The following is a 14,020-nucleotide window of genomic DNA, read 5'->3' on the forward strand; positions in this document are numbered from 1 at the left end:
GGAAATCGGAGGGGTAGACGAACCATGAGAGACGATGGACTCTGAAAAACAAACTGAGGGTTCTAGAGGGGAGGGGGGTGGGAGGATGGGTTAGCCTGGTGGTGGGTATTGAGGAGGGCACATTCTGCATGGAGCACTGGGTGTTATGCACAAACAATGAATCATGGAACACTTCATCTAAAACTAATGATGTGATGTATGGGGATTAACATAAGAATAAAAAAATAAATAAAAAAAGAATAAAATAGAATTGTTTTTTTCCAAACATACTCATCCATTTTCATTTTATTACTGTTCTGTACTTCAAATGCACTTCCAGTTACCATCAAATCCCATAATTTCCATCCATAACATCTGGATAAATGCATATAGATTCTATGCCAAAGAGCTATAATGCGTGAAAAAATACTCTTGGCATTCCCTAAACTTTTCCATTTCTTTAAAAATTAGGCTTTACTCCTCTCATAAGCAAAGATGAAAGCATATAATTAGCTAATTTTTTTTTCTAGTCGGTGTTATATTTGCTATTTTATTTTCTATGCTAATTTCCCCCTGACACGTCTGTTGTCTCTTTTTTGGATGAAGAGGCTTCTCATCCTAATGATATTTAAGAATTCATTATTTTCCTTTATTGTGTATAAAGAAGCATACGTCCAATTTTCCTCCCTGCTTTACTGACACTCTGTTTTTGAAGGGATCCCATAAGATCCCCTGGATAGGATATATTGGAGAGTTCTATGTTTTTGCAAAGTATATGATTTTGTGATGTTTTATATTTTGTTTCTTAGTTGAAAACTCCCTGTCCACAATGATCAAGAAGGATATATAAATAGTCTCCCATAGATGTACTTGCCAGTATAACTTGCCTGAGAAATAAAACAACTAAATGTTTGACAAGTTAGAAATTTTTATCACTTGAGAACATTCTTTCTGAGAGTTACAATAACCTTGGATGTCAGAATTATGCACTGACCTCCAAATGATGCAGAATTGTGGAGCTCCTTAGGAAAACTGGAAGGGACAGGATTATATTTGTCATTAAACTCTATGAACATTTTGCTGACATAGATTTTTTGGCTTTCAACCTTCTTTCCCCTAGCTCTTTATTAGCAGTATTCTGGGGAGAGTACTGAATAGAAGTTTTACCTTGCTTACCAAACTCTTTTTTAGTAACAGACTTGTACCTGAATTTTAACGACAGATGCTGTTGGAAAGCAGTATTTATTTCTGCATTGTGAACTTTGAGTATTAAGGCTTTTAGTTGTAAAATGTTGGCTTTTACGTCATCAAAAGGATATCTTACTTCATATTAGGCTTTTTTAGAGGGCAAGGGAATCATCACTGTGATTTAATTTAAATAGACTTAATTAAATCTATCTGTGTTTAAAAGCAAAATCAGACCTATAAATACAGAGAACGAACTGATGGTTGCCAGAGGAGAGGGTGGAGATGGGTAAAATGAGTGATGGAGGGGAATGGGAAATATAGTCTTCCAGTTTCAGAATCAATAACTCACAGGTATAAAAGGCAGAGCACAGGGAAAATAGTCAATAATATTGTAATAGCATTGTCCTTTGGCAGATGGTAGCTACACTTGTGAGCACAGCATAAAGTATAGAGAAGTTGAATCACTATGTTGTACACCTGAAACTAATGTAACACTGTGTCAACTATACTCAACTAAAAAATTTTTTAAGTAAATAAATAGGCAAGTCTTTGTGTTTAAAGAAGGGTAAATTTTATGCTTCAAGGAGACAGAGATTTTCTTATATCTCCATTCCCCACCCCAACATTTTCCTTATAATGCTTTCCATAAGCAGTAGAAAGATGATAGCTTTATTTTAACAATTGTAAATAGTCTTATCCAATATTGATGATGAGTGACAGGGGATGAGAATTATCATTTAATTCACTTGTTGATCGGGTTCATTCAGACATTAGTCTATGTTAAAGGATATAATAAATATTTGATCTTCAACATTAAGCTTTGGATAACAACGCACCACACAAAATATCTGATTTCAGGTTTGAGGCAGAATTCAACCATGAGCTGATTATAATGCAATTTGCATTAGTTAGTCAATAAAGCAATTAAAAATATGAAAGAAAATTAATTTTATATGTGCTTTTACTTATGCCATTTCCAGTGCTCCTCATTCCACTGTGTAGATTCGAGTTTTTATCCTCCATGTTTTGCCTGAAGGACTTCTAACATTTTTGTTTTTATAAACGCTTAGTTCTATTTTTTAATCTGAAAAAGTCTATTTCTCCTTCATATTTGTAAAGCTCTTTATGCCAGAGTATTCTAGGTTGACATTTTTTTTCCTTTTGGCATTTTAAAGATGTCACTTGCTGATTTTCTGGTTTCAATAATTCCTGATGTAAATTCTTGAGAAGTCTGCTGTAATTTATGAACATATACTTATATATGTGATATGTTCTTTTCCTCTGACTCCCTTTAAGATTTTCTTTTTATCTTTGGTTTTCGGCACTTTGATTATGCTTGTCCAGGTGTTTTATTTGTTTTGTTTAGTATTTATTCTGCTTGGTTTTCTATGATTTTTTTGTGGTTTCACGCCTTTTAATATTTTTGGAAAATTCTCAGTTGTTAACTTACAATAATGCCTCCTTTCCATGTTTTTGCTCTCTTCTTTTGTGATTTCTATTACACCAATATTAGACTAATATCACCCCAAGGTCTTTCAAGGTCTTTTTTCTTTTTTAACTCATTGTAATGTATCCTGGTTAATTTCTATCGAACTACTTTCATGTTTACTCGGTCTTCTTTCTTTGACTCTTTTAAGTCTATTAATAAGCCCATCAAAGGCATTTTTTCTTACCTCAGCTACTATGTTTCTTATAGCTAGTTCCCTTTGATTCTTTCTTAAAGAGTTCATCATTCTGACAAAATTAAAATCTGTTCTTATAATTTTTTCTCTCTGATATAATACATGTGTGTTTTCCACTTTTTTTTAAGATTTTTTATTTATTTATTCGTAAGAGAGAGAGAGAGAGGCAGAGGGAGAAGCAGGCTCCCCGCTGAGCAGGGAGCCCGATGCGGGACTCGATCCCAGGATCCTGGGATCATGACCTGAGCCGAAGGCAGACGCTTAACCATCTGAGCCACCCAGGCGCCCTGTTTTCCACTTTTTTAACAAGAGTTTTTAAGTACATTAATCATAGTTAATTTAAATTTTCTGTTAGATAGTTCCAACATCTAGGTCCTATATGAACATAGTTCTATTAATTGCTTTCAATGTATCTTAACGGTATATAGTTTTTCTTTATTTATTGCTCTGTAATTTTTGTTGAATACTGGCCATTGTGTCTAAGACAGTACAAATTGAGATAAATATTGTTGATGTCTGAAAATGGACACATCTCTTTTTATGCTAGGTTCTTAGTGTAGCAGTTTGAGTTAATCTAGTGACAGGTTGACGTGATTTGGGGTTTTGTTGTCCTAATGATTCCACCACCATTCCACCTTTTGTTTTAGATTTTCTGTAGATTTACTCAACAGAGGTCTCTCTCCATGTTCTTGCCCCTCTCTCAACAGTACACTGATTCTGCTTATCACCCATCCTTTGGTAGCCTGGCGATGAGGTGTGAGAGGGTTCTCTCTTGTCCAGCTTTAGTGTCAGTTTTCAGCAAACTCTCTGCTTATGGATGTTGGGGCTTTCTCAGGGACCTTATCATTCCATCAGTTCCAGAGAACCTCTAATGTTCTGACTTTGCCTTGGTACCAAAGGCCTTTTTTCCCCCTTTCTTTCTCTAAGCTGCAATGGATTTCCACATGTTCCTGAAAGATACAGGGTTTTCTGACCTTCCCCCAGTGGTCTAACGCTTTTGTTCAACAGTGGAGCTAGACAAAAATGATCTAGGTGGGGCTTTGTGTCTTTTCCATAGTGATGCCACTTTCCTCACCAACACCTGATCAAGCAGGAGGCAATCTCTAGTCTCCCCCACCTGACCCAAATCTTTCTCACAAGCCCTTAGAGATGGGAGCAGACAAAAGCCTGAGATTAAGTACAATCTTCCTTTATATCTGAAGCTCCAAGGATTCTATACTGTTGTACTAGCCAATACTTAACAGTTAGAAATTTATTAAAGTATTTAACAATGTTTTAACCAGTGCTCACATCTTGTCTCTCTGTAGAGACACCTGTATTTCCTTAGATTTGAGACTCCTTGATTTTCCCGTACCTTGGTATTTTGATGGGTTCGAGAAAATTTATGAATTGATAAATTATCCAACTTATCACTGTTGGGATGGAGCAATGCTCTTTTAAGCTTTCTACATCCTAAGACAAAACCAAAGCCCTTCTTAATTGATTTTGAAGATATGACTTCTAGGATTAAATATAGTATATGTGTTACACTGACAATTTATTAAATGTAACTCATAAATTTAAAGTTTAAAATTGTTTTGAAGCATTATTCGTCAACATAAATTTTCCTTATCTTTAACCCTCTGAGAGTTGTTAATTAAAAAAAGGGATACATTAATGATGGAGAAAATATTGGATTATTGAGCAAATAATTGGCCCCATTTCATATGTGGGATTCACTGTATCATTAACTTCTATGAGTGATGAGATCATTGTTTGTTCTTTTTAATGGCAAAATTTGATTTGAGATTGATGGAACACATAAATGCCTTTTCAAAGTCTTAAATTTTTTGAGATTATAATATTAAATGGTGTGTTTAATACATGCTAATGATTTGAAATAATTATCTAATGGCAATAAACCTGATTTAATTCAATTTTTAGCCATTAATCTAATAAAATGTTTTAAATTCATGAATTGTCATAATACATTGCATGTTAGTTCTTTAGTCAGATACTGAAGTAATTTCAAGTATTTTTGGGCTGAACCACAAATAATTCAAATAACTGTGTTTACAAAATATAGATGTTATTATTTAAAATATAATTTAATTTTCACCATTTAAAAATGTCAGCTTTGCACAAACTGCTTCATAATTTTATCCTAATTTCAATCTAAACTGTGTTGGAAAACTAGGAAATAAGACTTTGAAGAAATTATTCTCCCTTTAAAAAGTTTACAAGCTAATAGAAACTGAATAGAAATAGTTAGATTTGAATTAAGAAATGTAAACATCTTTACACTTTAATTTGACAGTTTTTTTCAACATATATTCATATAATGTCTCCTATGGACAGGCAATGTGTTGGGTGCAAGTAGAGACAAATGTCAAGAAGAGTGACATAGTCCTAAGAGATAAAGAAGTACAAACATGAATTGGCAAAAATTATAAAATGATTGGACAAACCACCAGAAACGAAGCCAAAAGCCAAACAGACATAAATGAAAGAAAAAAGTTCATTTTGTTCATATTTAAAAGCTCCTACAAATCAACAAGAAAATCCAACAGCCCAATTAAAATTGGGCAAAGTGACATGAATAGGACACACAAAAAGAAAAAAAAATCATTTTTAAACTTGCAAAAACATACATAACCTCACTTGTAGTAAAAGAAATGGAAAACTAAGCTATAAATTGTTATTTTTCACTAATCGCAGTGGTAGGATTAAAAAATTTGTTACATGCTCAATTAACAAGGAGGAAGAGAAACAAGTTCTTTCATACATTATTGGTGGGAGAGTACATTGATATAAAGTCTTTGGACATCATTTTGTCAATATCAATCAAAGAATAAAATATATGTAACCACTTCCAACAGTTTATTATACTATTCAAGTGTCCAAAGTTGTTTGAATATGAATATACCCTGAAGCATGCTTACTAATAATAACCAAGATATGTGGAAATATATCAAATATCCCTTAATAAGAAGCATTCAGTGTATTATGCATGTGCAAAATATAATAAGAATACATTGTATAATGTACCAAATATGTCATTGTACATTCATATAAGAGAATACTATGCTACCTTTAAAGCAAATATTGTTTTTATAGAAACTATCATGGAATTATCTCTAAGATATATTGTTAAGTGGAATATGTAATTGTAGAACATTGTAGAGAAAATGCTGCAACCTTTATAACAATATAAATGTGTGTCAGTGTGCTTTTACATGTTTAAGTTAATTTATGTTTGTATTTGCATGAAATATTTTTAAGGATACAGGAGAAAATGAAATGAAATTTAATTTCAAAAATGAAATTTTTGTCTCCGGAAGGAAGATGGGGACTTAAGGAAATACTGAGAAAAAACTTATTTTACCTCAATTTTTCCTTTTCAAATATATGTTATACATAAAATTATAACTAAAGGTATTTCAGTAATATAGGTAGAAGATCAAAACACCTTAGTTTTGGTAGTAAACTCAAGGTGCAATTAAGAAGTAAAATCAAATGGCGTCATTTGAGATGAATAGTTAGAAAAATATATATAAGATGATACATGTTTTTGGTTTAGTATTTGCCTGACTTAGTGATCAAATTCTATCAAATTCTCTCATGTTTGCAAATATTTATTTTACTTTTATCCATTACAAATTTCTAAAGTTTCACTGCAATAAATGATTTTATTTTTATTTTTTTATTTTTATTTGCACTTAGGGAAATTCATCTTATTTACAATAACCAAATATAAATGAGAACTATATGTGCCTATCTGACAGCAAACAACATCATCCATTGGTCCACAGGGAAGCAGCAGGATCAGGAACTCCTCTGCAGGTATGTTAGTGGTAGATCTCAAGTACATTAGTCGATCTCAGTCTGGGCTGTGCATGAGCGTCGTGCTCCCCAAAGCAGATTCCTGGCCATATATCCATTTATATCTATTAGAATTTCTCTTGTTCATGAATTAATTACTTCTCAAAATATTCCTCCTTATAAAAGTATTAGAATATATTTACATTGTTAACATATTACAATCAGCAAAATACTATTTCCTTTAAATGTAAAATTTTTGTTAAAATTAAATACATATTTTATACTTCAGCATCTGTTGTAAATTATGACCTATATCCATCCTGCCATATATCCTGCACGCAAAGTGACAGAATCAATGATAGATGTTTCTGTTCCTTACCACTTGGGCATGTCTGAACCCACTTCTTCCAACTTGGCAAAGATTTTTTTTTTTTAGTTCCAACATTAACTATTTTTAATTCATTAGTTTGGCACACCATGATAATAAGTAATATGGAACATATTCTATACCTTAAGAACTAGCCATAAAAATACAGACATAGAGTACATTTCTAAAACAGTCCCTACGATGGCTCTAAGCCAAATGTGACTCACCTGCACAAGGATTACCCACAGAAAGCTCGGCTTTCAACTTCTTTTCACCCTCCTTTCAGTATCTTATTTTACCATCCAATAAGATATAAATAAAAGTGTACATATATTTTTTTTCATTCAGCTAACATTTTTCTGAAAAAAAAGTGTTTACTAATACAATTTTTAATTTAGTTTCTAAAGTTTGAAAAAAAGTTTGTTCTTTAAGGAAATCCAGGAGTAAATCTTTCAAAGTTTTAAATTATAATGCCTGGTTTTTTTTCTTTCTAAATTTTTAAGTTGTTATATAATGGATTCTTTTTGAACGTAGTATGACAAAGTAACATGATGTGAATTTTTCATCTCATTCATGTTGACTGATGTTGCAAATCTGCAGCATTTTATTATATATATTATATATTATATATTATATACTCTGGCAGTTCTTTAATAATTAAACATAGAATTACCATATGACTCAGCAATTCCACTCCTAGATCTATACCCAAGAGAGATGAAAACACATATCCATACCAAAAAATCCTGTACACCAATGTTTATAGTAGCATCTTTTACAAAACCTAAAAGGTGGAAACAACACAATCACTATCAATTGAAAGGGAAAAAAACAAAAGATAGTTTATCCACACAGTGGGATATCATTTGGCCATAAAAAAGGAACAAAATACTAATACACGATAAAACATGGAGCAACCTTGAAAACATGTTGCTAACTGAAAGAAGTCAGTAACAAAAGACGAAATATCATGATTCCATTCCTATGAAAGCCCAGAGTAGCAAAATCTATAGTGGTTCCCTAGGGCTGGGGGATGAGAGAGTAATAGGTAAAGGGTACAGGGTTTCTTTTGAGTCTGTGAAAATGTTCTGAAATTGACTGATAGTGGTGGTAATGATTATACATATATAATATACTAAAAGCCATTGACTTGTATACTTTAAATGAGTGAATTGCATGGCATGGAAATTAGATCTCAGTAAAGCTATTTTTTAAATTTAAAAAAAAAAAAAGAAAAGAAAAAAGGAATCTGACACTAGACAGGTCAAGACTGGTATAGCTATTCAAGGTTGTCATTAGGATCCGAATCTTCCGACCATCCACCCCTTACATGTAGTTTTGATCATTAAGATCTTGATATGACTCCTTCACCTCTATCTCATGACCACATTTCAGTACAAAAAAGAAGGAAATAATGTACAGCACCTATAAGAGCAAAGCAAAACCTTACTAAGAAACCTTCATTGTTTTGCCTTTGGGGCAAGAAATAAGGCCATCTTCGGCAGCAAGAGAGGTGGAGAATTTAGTATCTTTAGGGGGACACTTTCCCACATCAAATAAAATCTGCAGAAATGTATGTTAGGGAGGCAATTTGCAGACTATGTCACAAACTCATATGAATAAGAGATATTTGAATTTAAAAGTCTTTTACTTTTTAGAGGATTTTTTTTTTAAAAAATCAAGATTAATAAAGATTAAGTTATCTTTTTTTAATAAAAGAGACTCTATTTAACAATAGAATAATAAGCAATGAATACTTCCTTCTTAATCATGAATATTAGCCTACTATTATCCATTTTCACAGAGAATTTTTTTTTTAATTAGCAAAAATCACATAGGAGCAAAAAGCTGACATTTGTTTCTATATAATTATTTTTTATAAATTCACAAAATTAACGGATTTATTAGCTTAGTAACCATTGACTACAGATATTCTATTGGGGGCACCTGGGTGGCTCAGTCGGTTGAGCATCTGCCTTCAACTCAGGTCCTGATCCTGGGGTCCTGGTATCAAGCCCCACATCGAGCTCCTTGCTCAGCAGGGAGCCTGCTTCTCCCTCTCCCTCTGCCACTCCCCCTGCTTGTGCTATCTCTCTCTTTCTCTCTGTCAAATAAATAAATAAAATCTTTGCTTTAAGAAAAGATATTCTATTGTTCCATGCCCTTTCAATCTGCTGGGCATAGACAGCTTTCTAATTCTATATTATATAGGAAATTTTAACTACTAAGATGGGATTTAGGGATGTTTCTCATAGAAGTTATATTTGGAATGATTCTGAAAGAAAAATTATTTCTAATCAGAGAAGAGTGGAGGGCAGTGACTACCAGAAGAACAGTTGGTACAAACAGCCAGGGGGATTTTATAAAGTTGGTATTGCAGAGGATAGTGAAAAAAATCTACGAAGAGTGAGCAGGGTACACAGGGAGAGCATGAGATGAGATGCAGTTACTGAAGTATATTTGAGGTGCTAATTAGCATGATCTTACTCTGTAGACCATGTGAGCCATGGGGACAGTTTAAGAAGAGTTAGTAGAGGCTATGTGCATTTTATAAATTATAAATAATTTCACAAATGCACCAAAGAGTATTGCATGGCTTGCAGTGTTATAATACTGGAAAAGTGACTCTTCTTTATAAAGTTTAAAGAAATCTAGTCTCTCTTTGGCCTAAAGATTATAATTACTTCACCTCCAAAAGATTTAATATATAATAGTGTATACCCAACATAAAGATACAGTGGTTATAAAATATGTTTTAAAATATTTTTTCAAAAAGGAGGCATATGTAAATATTAAATTTTTCTCTGAAATGTACAAACTGTGGTGAACACAGATTCTAATAAAATGATTATTCTCTCTTAATCATATTTATATTAGTTTGTTTTCAGTATTTACTCTTATTACTAAGATTTTATTTATTCTATTTCATAGAATATTGTAATCAATCGGCAATTTTACCTGTTATTTTTAGTCATGTTTTTATTAAGAAGCATTGTAACTGAAATAACTCCTGTTTTACTGTAGGATACAATACATTTTTCATATATTTCAAAATATTTTGTTTTATAATTTTAATATTTTATATACCCAATAGGTTTGTTTGTCCATTGTTTTGTTTTATTTTGGAAAGTTTGAGGGATCCCCCTTGAGATTTACTTGAGTTAGAAATTTGGAATATTTCTAGAACATTTCAGGTACAAAAGTAATATAAAAACCTTGCATAAAATATTTCTAACAGTAAAGCCTAGATTTTTTTTCTGAACTATGAGGAATTCTAGAAATGGCACAGCTTAGAATAAAATTTGACATTTATTTATTTTAAAAAGAGAAAAGAAATATCATTATTTTATATAGACTGTCATATGTTAGTGCTAGAATCAGGATTCCTGGTTTTAATCATGTATCTGCCACCAGCTTCTACTGTGGATCCTACTGGCCTAAATCCACCATTCTCTAGAGTAGGGAAGAGAAACTTTTTCTCTTTTCCCGGGCAGTGTATCATGTTTGGGGGATACCTGGAGTTGCTGTAGCCATTTTGCCACCATGATGGAGAATATCATATGGCCGAAGTTGACAAGGGAAGACGGAGATGAGGGTGTCACTGAAAAATGGAGTTGGAGCTTTGGTCAAATCATTCCTAAAGCCCTTCTACTTCTAAAACTTCAAGTTTCACATAAGCTCGTACAGCCTTTCATTGTTTAAAAAAAGTGTTTTTTTAAATTTTTTATTTAAATTCAATTTAGTTAACATATACTGTATTATTAGTTTCAGGGATAGAATTTAGTGACTCATCAGTTGCATATAACATCATGTGCTCATCACATCATGTGCCCTCCTTAATGCCCATCACCTAATTACCCCATCTCCCCACCCACATCCCCTCCAGCAACCCTCAGTTTGTTTCCTAAAGCTAAGTATCTCTTATGGTTTGCCTCCCTCTCTGTTTTCAACTTACTTTATTTTTCCTTCCCTTCCCGTATGGTCACCTGTTTTGTTTCTTAATTTCCACATATGAGTGAAATCATGTGGCATTTGTCTTTCTCTGACTGACTCACTTCACTTAGCATAATACCCTCCAGCTCCACCCACGTCATTGCAAATGCAAGATTTCATTCTTTTTGATGGCTAATACATCTTCTTTATCCATTCATCTGTTGATAGACATCTGGGCTCTTTCCATAGTTTGGCTGTTGTGGACATTGCTGCTATAAGCATTGGGGTGCAGGAGCCCCTTCGGATCACTACGTTTGTATCTTTGGGGTAAATCCCTAGTAGTGCAATTGCTGGGTCACAGGGTAGTTCTATTTTTAACTTTTTGGGGAACCTCCATACAGCTTTCCATAATGGCTGCACCAGCTTGCATTCCCACCAACAGTGTAAGTGGGTTCCCCTTTCTCCACATCCTCACCAACATCTGTTGTTTCCTGAGTTGTTAATTTTAGCTATTCTGACTGGTGTGACGTGGAAATCCAGTCAAGAAATGGGCAGAAGACATGAACAGACATTTCTCCAAAGAAGACATCCAAATGGCCAACAGACACATGAAAAAGTGCTCAACATCACTTGGCATCAGGGAAATTCTTAAAAGTTTTAATTGAGGCTTCTACTTATTTGCAAGTGAAAACCATATAATTGATACAGATTAGAATATTCTAAAATTAAAAATATATTTTATTAATATATATTTTTTATTGTATCATGAGAGAAGTGTAAAAGGGAGACAGGGGACTTGAGCTCTAATTAGTGCAGCATGCAGTGTCCTAAACATTGAGTAAACACTGGAGATAGAGGGTTGCATGAGAATCCGTGTCTAACTTCAAAGAATTACAGTGACTAGGGAGGAAACTGGCACAGAAATAGATGATTTCGCTAAAATATCATCTGTGTGTGTAAGCACATGTGTGTGCACATGCAAAAGTATGATTAGGATATTCGTAGAACAGAGATAATCAACACAACCTCTGAGTGTGTCTGAAAGAACCAGTCACTACCAGAGTAGAGAAAGTGGGATGACTTAACACATGAACAAAAGCATAATGGCATGAAATAGCTCATTGTTATTGGGGAGCTATGTGGCTTAAACATAGAAAGTAAAGCCGGGATTAGAGAGAGATGGAGTTGCAGGGATAGGTCATTAATGGGAGGCGTACATTGCTCCAAGCAGTTCCGTCTTTAAAACTGCAAACTGGAAAGTAACAGTGCATTAAGCAAAAATAATAAAATATTTAATTACTGATGTCTACTGAACTCAACAGAACATATGGGATACGTTCAGAAACTGATAGCAAAAGAAAGAAATGACATATGTATATGAAGAGAATATTATTTAAAATAAAAGTTCCTCAAAGTTAAAGATTGTTTATCCTGACTAAATCCCTTAATGATAAACATTTAAAAGGACATAATGCCCCCAAAGTTAAGGCTAGATAGAACAAATCAGCCAAGTCTTATATATTGACACTTTGTCTAAACTTAGAGGAAAGTGTTGTTTGACAAAATAAAGAAAGATGCTATTTTATTCTGTAGAAATGGCCAGCAAAATAGCAAATCATAAACTGTAAGAAAAATCTATCTTGAGAGGGTTTTGGGTTCCATGTGTAAGGAGCTTGGAAGTCACCACTCTTTCCCAACAACAAATAGAAAGCTGAACAGACCGAAAAACCAACATCCTTCTTGGACTCATAATACAGCAGAGGACACAGGGCAAACCACTGCCCTCAACATTGGAGAGACCGGTGAAAACAGGGAGTCACGGCTTATCGGAGCACAGACCCATGACCACCAACTGCCCCAGGAACCAAGGGTAGGAAAACCTGAACTGGAATTGATGAACTGCTGGAGGCTTAGTGTGGATGAGTCTGAGTGTTAAAAACTCCAGGGGACCCAGTCACAGGGGACTGCCACAGGGTTGTGAGATTTACCTCCAGGAGCTTGACCAGGTTCTCACAATAGAATCTGAGAAAAGTCCCTTCATATTCTAGCAAGAGGAGGAAAAAAAGAACAAGTTTGAAATACACCATCTTCTTAACAAGGCCCGCCATCGGGGGAAACTAATGAACCAGTCCCCTAACCTGTTGGATTACTATCAGAGCCTAACTGACCTTCAGGAAGGGATTACCCAACTCTATCCCACTCTAACCATCCTGTACCACCTAAGGAGGAGAAATACAAACAAAAACTGAGAAACTCTTGGGAAGTCCACAGCCCAGAGGCATAGGCTCACTAAAAGTCTCATGAAATGACCTAATCATAGGATTTTGGAACATTTCCTCTCCCTGCACACCTCACCACCACACTATTAAGGCTGCTTCACAACAGTTCCCTTTACCCAGTACCTCATGTCCAGGTAGCAGGAAAAAATGACAAGGCATACCAAAAAGCAAAAATAAAACAAAACACAATTTAAAGACACAGGAGAAAGCATCAGAACCAACCATGGCAGGGATGTTGGAATTTTCAGTCCAGAAATTTAAAACAACTTTAATCTACTAAGGGCTCTAATGGATAAAGTAGACAGTATTCAAGAACAGATGGGTAATGTAAGCAGAAAGATGGAAATTTAAGAACCAAAAATAAATACTGGAGGTTAAAAACAAAAAAAAACTCCACTGTAATAGAAATGAAAAATGCCTTGATGGGTTTATTAGCAGGTTGACATGTCTAAGAAAAGCATCTTTAAACTAGAGAAGATATCAATAAAATCCCTGAAAATTAAAAAGCAGAGAGAAAAGACTGGGGGGGTGCAGGGAAAGGAACAGAATATCCAAGGACTGCGGGACAATTGCAAAAGGTGTAACATATGCATAATGGGAATACCGAAGGAGAAGGAAGAGAGAAAGGGAGAGAAGAAATTTTTGAAACAATGACTGAGAATTTCCTCAAACTAATATCAGAAACCGAACCACTGATCCAGAAAGCGCTGAGAACACCAAGCAGGATAAATAACACCCCTCCAAAAAAACCCTACAACCAGGCATATCATTTTCAAATTACAGAAAATCAA

General features: G+C 34.1%; 1 long non-coding RNA gene across 1 annotated transcript in view; it reads left to right on the forward strand.

Moving 5' to 3' along the window:
* Positions 1–14,020, forward strand: part of LOC145720503 (uncharacterized) — an 81,941-nt gene that overhangs the window by 27,235 nt on the left and 40,686 nt on the right. Inside the window, exon 2 of the long non-coding RNA XR_014143473.1 lies at positions 6,552–6,671. This is a non-coding gene — a long non-coding RNA (uncharacterized LOC145720503). The remainder of the gene's footprint in view (positions 1–6,551; positions 6,672–14,020) is intronic.

Source organism: Leptonychotes weddellii, chromosome 3 (genome assembly GCF_054177405.1).
Source record: "Leptonychotes weddellii isolate Sample4059 chromosome 3, ASM5417740v2, whole genome shotgun sequence".
Lineage (NCBI taxonomy): Eukaryota > Metazoa > Chordata > Mammalia > Carnivora > Phocidae > Leptonychotes > Leptonychotes weddellii.